Raw genomic sequence first — 6,217 nt, 5'->3', positions numbered from 1 at the left:
AATATTTTGTTTTTAATATTTTGAGTATTATTTTCTAAAAAAAATCTTGAAAATTTTTATTAAATACTTATTAAATATTTTCAGGATGATTTTAACAAAAATCCTCAATTATTCCATAAATATTTTCTGTCTTCAATATTTTGAGAATTATTACCCATAAAAACTACAAATATTTTTAAAATATTTTCTGTGTCTTTAACATTTTCAAGATTATTTCCCAAACAAATCTTCAAATTTTTTCTGAAATATCTTCTGGTTCTTGTATATTTTCAGGATGATTTTTCAATAATATGATTTTATTTTTCTTAAATATTTTCTCTCTTTAATATTTTCTGAAAAAATTTTAATTTTTTAAAAAATATTTTGTTTCTTTTATCATTTTAAGATTATTTTTCAAAAATCTTCAATTATTTCTTAAATATTTTCTCTCTAAAATTTTGAGCACTATTTTCCAAAAACATCTTCATATATTTTCTTAAATATTTTCTATGTCTCTTACAATTTCAGGATGAGTCTCACAAATACCGACATTTTTCCTTTACATATTTTCTGCATCTCTAATATTTTGCGAATTATTTTCCAAAAAAATCTTCAATGTTTTTTCTGAAGTATTTTCTGTATTTTTATATTTTCAGGATTATTTTCCAAAAAATAGTCAACATTCCTTAAATATATTCTGTATCTTTAATTCTTTGACCATTATTTCCCCAAAAAATTTCAATTTTTTTCAGAATTATTTTGTCTTTAATGGATGATTTTTCCAAAACTGAACAATTTTTCTTACATAATTTCTGTGTCTTTTATATTTTGAGAATGCTTTTTTAAGAAACTTCCACTATTTTCCTAAATATTTTTGTGTCTTTAATATTTCTGGATTATTTTACAAAAAAATGGAAATTTCTTCTGAAGTATTTTCTATGCTTTTATATTTTCAGTATTATTTTCCAAAAAATTGTCAATTTTTCCTTAAATATTTTCTGCCTTTAATATTTTCAGAATTATTTGTTTTTTAAAATCTTCAAATTTTTCTGCAATTCTTGCCTTGTCTCTTATATTTTCAGGATTCTTTTCATAAATGTCAACACTTTTTTCCTTAACTATTTTCTTTGTCTATAATATATTGAGCATAAATTTCCAAAAAAAATCTCCAAAATTATTTTCTGAAATATTTGTGTGTTTTATAGTTTGTGCATGATTTTCCAAAAAATCTTCAAAGTTTTTCTGAATTATTTTCTATGTCTTTTATATTTTCAGGACGATTTTCCAAAAAATCGTCACATATTCTGGAGATATTTTGGTGTCTTTAATATTTTTAGGATATATTCCAAGAAAATCTTCAACTTTTTTCTGAAATATTGTTTCTTTTGTATTTTTAGAATCATTTTACCAAAAAATCTTTGACTATTTTCCTTAAATACTTCCTTTATCTTCAATATTTCAAGATTATTTTCCAAAAAGTTCTTCAAATTTTCTTAAATGTTTTCTGTGTATTTTATATTTTCAGAACGATTTTCCAAAAAATCTTCAATTTATTCTGGAAATATTTTCTGTGTCTTAAATTCTTTGAGCATTATTTCCCAAACTATCTTCGATTTTTTCATAAATATATTCTTTGTGTTTTATGTTTTGAGGATGATTGTCCAAAAAAAATCTTCAAATTTCTTCTGAAGTATTTTCTTTGTTTTTTATGTATTCAGGATAATTTTTCCAAAATCGTCATTTGTTTCCTTAAATATTTCCTGTGTTTTTACTATTTTGAAGATTATTTTCCAAAAAAAATTCTTCAAAATTTTTTCTGAAATATTTTCTGTATCTTTTATATTTTCAGGACGATTTTCCCAAAAATTGTCACTTTTTTCCTAAAATATTTTTTGTTCTTAATATCTTTAATAGCTATTTGCAAAAAATATCTTCAATTTTTTCTTAATTATTTTCTGTGTCTTTTATATTTTCAGGATGATTTTCCAAAAATCGTCAACTTTTCCAAAATATTTTCAGTGTCTTTAATATTTTGAAGATTATTTTCAAAAGAATCAATTTTCTGAAATATTTTGTCTCATATTTTGAGAATGATTACCCCAAAATTGTCATTTTTTCCTTAATTTCTGTATCTTTAATATTTTGAGGATTATTTTCCAAAAAAGTCTTCAATTATTTCCTTAAATATTTGCTTCTTCTTCAATATTTTGAGAAATATTTTCCTAAAAATCTTCAAATTATTTCTTAAATGTTTTCTGTGTCTTTTACATTTTCAGAATGTTACTAAAAAACTTCGATTATTTTCCTTAAACATTTTCTATGTCTAAATATTTTGAAAAATATTTTCCAAAAGAGCTTCTAAATTTTTGCTGAAATATTTTCTGTGTCTTTAACATTCTCAGGTTGATTTTCTAAAAAAATCTTCAAAATTTTTTTGAAATATTTTTGTCTTTTTTATTTTCAAGATGATTTTTTCGAAATATCGTCATTTTTGTCCTTAAATATTTGCAAATAATATTTGTCTTTAATATTTACAGTATTATTTTCCAAAAAAAATTCTGTTTTCTAAAATATTGTCTCTAATATTTAGAGGATTATTTTAGAAAAAATCTTCAAATTTTTTCTGAAATACAGTCTGTATCTTTTATCTTTTAAAAATTATTTTACCAAAAATCATCAATAATTCCATAAATATTTCCTGTGTCTTTAATCTTCCTGAGAATTATTTTCTAAAAATCTTTGAATTTTTTTCTGAAATATTTTCTGTGTCGTTTATATTTTCAGGATGATTTTCCAAAAAATCTCAAATTGCTTCTGAAATATTTCTGTATCTTTTGTATTTGCAGAATTTTATAAAACCCTTTAATTTTTTTCTGAAATATTTACTGCATCTTTTATATTTTCAGGATTATTTCTAATACATCTTCAAAATTATACTGAAATATTTGTGTGTAGTTTATATTTTCAGGGGGATTTTTACAAAACAAATCTTCAAATTTCTTCAGAAATATTTTCTGTGTCATTTATATTTTCAGGGTGACCTTCTAACCAATCTTCAAATTTTTTCTGAAATATTTTCAGTTTCTCTTGTATTTTCAGGGTGATTTTCAAAACTCTTAAATTCTTTCTGTAACTTTTATATTTTCAGAACAATTTTCTGAAAAATCTTCAAATTTTTTGAAACATTTCCTGTGTCTTTCTTTTTATGGTGACTTTCCAAAAAGTCTTCAATTTTTTTTCTGAAATATTTTTGGTGTCTTTACATTTTCAGGATGATTTTCGAAAAAAATCTTCAAATGTTAGTGATATATTTTCTGTGTCTTTTATATTTTCAGGATGATTTTACCAAAAAATCCTCAATTTTTCCTTAAATATTTTCTGTCTTCAATATTTTGAGCATTATTTTCAGAAAAATTCTCCAATTTTTTCTGAAATATTTTATATGTCTTTTTTATTTTCAGGATGATTTTCCAAAAAAAGTCGTCAATTTCTCCTTAAATATTTTGTCTTTAATATTTCAGTATGATTTTCCAAAAAATCTTCAAATTTTTTCTAAAGAATTTTCTGTCCCTTTTATATTTTCAAGATGACTTTTTTCCAAAAATCGTCATCTTTTTCCTTCAATATTTTCTGTCTTTAATATTTCAGAATGACTTTCTAAAAAAAAAATCTTCAAGATTCTTCTGAAACATTTTCTGTATCCTTTATATTTTCAGGATGATTTTTTTTAATCTTCAGTTTTTTCCTTCAATATTTTCTGTTTTTGATATTTCAGGATGATTTTCTAAATAGTCTTCAAGTTTTTTCTGAAACATTTTCTGTTTATTATATTTTCTGAATTATTTTCCAAAAGTTTTCAAATTTTTTCTGAAATATTTCCTGTGTCTTTTATAATTTCAGAATGATTATTCCAAAACTTGTCATTTTATCCTTAAATATTTCCTGTACCTTTAATATTTTGAGGATTATTTTCCAAAAATATCTTCAATTTTTTCTGAAATATTTCAGTGTCTTTTATATTTTCAAGATTATTTTCCGAAAGAAATCATTATTTATTTCCTGAAATATTTTCTGAGTCTCTAATATATTGACCATCATTTTCCAAATATATCTTCAAATTTTTTTGATATATTTTCTTCCTTTTATATTCAGAATGATTTTCCAATAATCTTCATTTTCTCCTTAAATATTTTCTGTGCATCTAGTATTTTGAAGATTATTTTCCAAAAACGTTTTCAATTTTTTCCTGAAATATTTTGTCTTTTATATTTTCAGGATGATTTTTCCAAAAAATCGTCAATTTTTTCTTAAGTATTTTCTTAGTCTTTGATATTTCAGGATGATTTTAAAAAAATATATATTCAAATTTTTTAAGAAATATTTTCTGTGTCTTTTATATTATCAATATGATTTTTTTAAATCTTTATTGTTTTCCTTCGATATTTTCTGTCTTTATTATGTCAGGATAATTTTCTAAAAAATTCTTCAAATTTTTTCTGAATCATTTTGTGTCTATTATATTCAGAATTATTTTCCTGCACCTATAGCCCTGTAGTTGTCCTGCACTTGTAGAACTGCACCTACCCTGCACCTGAATCCTTGTACGTGTTGCTCCACACCTGCATCTCTGTACCTGCAGCCTTGTACCTCCTGCTCTGTACCGCAGCCCTGAGCCTGTTGCCCTGTACCTGCAGGCCTGAACCTGGAGCCATGTACTTGACCTGCACCTGTAGCCCTGTACCTGCAGTCCTATACCTTCTACCGTGTACTTGCAGCCCAGCACCTGCAGCCCTGTACTTGTCCTGTACCTGCAGCCTTGTACCTGTTGCCCTGCATCTGCAGGCTTTGTACCTGCTGCCCTGCACCTGTACTTGCCCTGTACTTGCCCTGTGCCTGCTGTACTGCACTTGCAGCCCTGCAACTGCAGAGCTGCACCTGCCTGGCACCTGCAGCCTTGTATTTGATGCCCTGCACCTGCTGCCCTTCACCTACAGCCCTGTACCTGAATCCCTTTACGTGCTGCTCTACACCTGCATCTCTGTACGTGCAGCCCTGTACCTCCTGCTCTGTACCTGCAGTCCTGAGCCTGCTGCCATGCACCTGCAACCCTGAATTTTCAGCCCTGTACTTGCAGCCCTGCACCTGCAGGCCTATACCTGCCTTGCACCTGCTGCCCTGCATCTGCAGCCCTGTACGTGATTCTCTTTACCTGCAGCACTGTACCTACAGCACTGTACCTGCAGCACTGTACTTGCCCTGCACGTGCAGCCCTGCACCCGGAGCCTTGTACCTGCTGCCCTTCACCTGCAGCCCTGGACCTGCCCTGCACTGCAGTCGTGCACCTGCTGCTCTGTACCTGTAACCCTGTACATGCAGCCCTGCACCTGCAGCCATGAACCTTCTGCTCTGGACCTGCAGCCCTGCACTTAACCTGCACCTGCAGTCCTGCACTTGTCCTATACCTGCTTCCCTGCACCTGCAGCCCTATAACTGCAGCCATGCACTTGTAGCCCTACACCTACAGCCCTGTATCTGCAGCTATGAACCTACAGCCATGCACCTGCTGCTCTGTACATGTCCTGCCCCTGCAGTCCTGTATTTGCCTTGCACCTGCAGCCCTGTACCTGCAGCCTTGTACCTGGTGCCCTGCACCTGCAGGCCTATACTTGCCCTGAACCTGAAGCCCTGTATTTGCCCTGCACTGCAGCCCTGCACCTGAAGCCCTGCACCTGCTCCTCTGTACCTGCAACCCTGCACTTGCTCTGTACCTGCAGCCCTGTACCTGATGCTTTGTACTTGCATCCCTGCACCTGAAGTCCTGTACCTACAGAACTATACCTCCAGCCCTGTCCTAGCAAGGCACCTACAGCCCTATACCTGCAGCCCTGTATTTGCTTGCTCTGTACCTGCTTCCCTGCACCTGCAACCCTGAACGTGCTTGTATGTACCTACAGTCTTGCACCTGCAACCCTGCACCTGCTGCTCTGTGCCTTCAGCCTTTTACTTGCTGCTCTGTACATGCAGCCCTATACCTGCTGATCTGTACTTGCAGCCCTGCACCTGCGACCCTTGTACTTGCACTGCACTTACAGCCCTCCAACTGCAGGCCTGTATCTGCAGCCCTATATCTGCAACCCTGCATCTTCAGCCTTTTATCAGTAGACCTGTACCTGTAGCCCTGTACTTGCCTTGCACCTGCAGCCCTGCACCTGCAGCCCTGCACCTGCAGCCTTGTACC

The sequence above is a fragment of the Rattus norvegicus genome, chromosome 12 (assembly GCF_036323735.1).
Source record: "Rattus norvegicus strain BN/NHsdMcwi chromosome 12, GRCr8, whole genome shotgun sequence".
Lineage (NCBI taxonomy): Eukaryota > Metazoa > Chordata > Mammalia > Rodentia > Muridae > Rattus > Rattus norvegicus.
The sequence above is the reverse complement of the archived record's forward strand: the minus strand, read 5'-3'. Positions refer to the sequence as shown.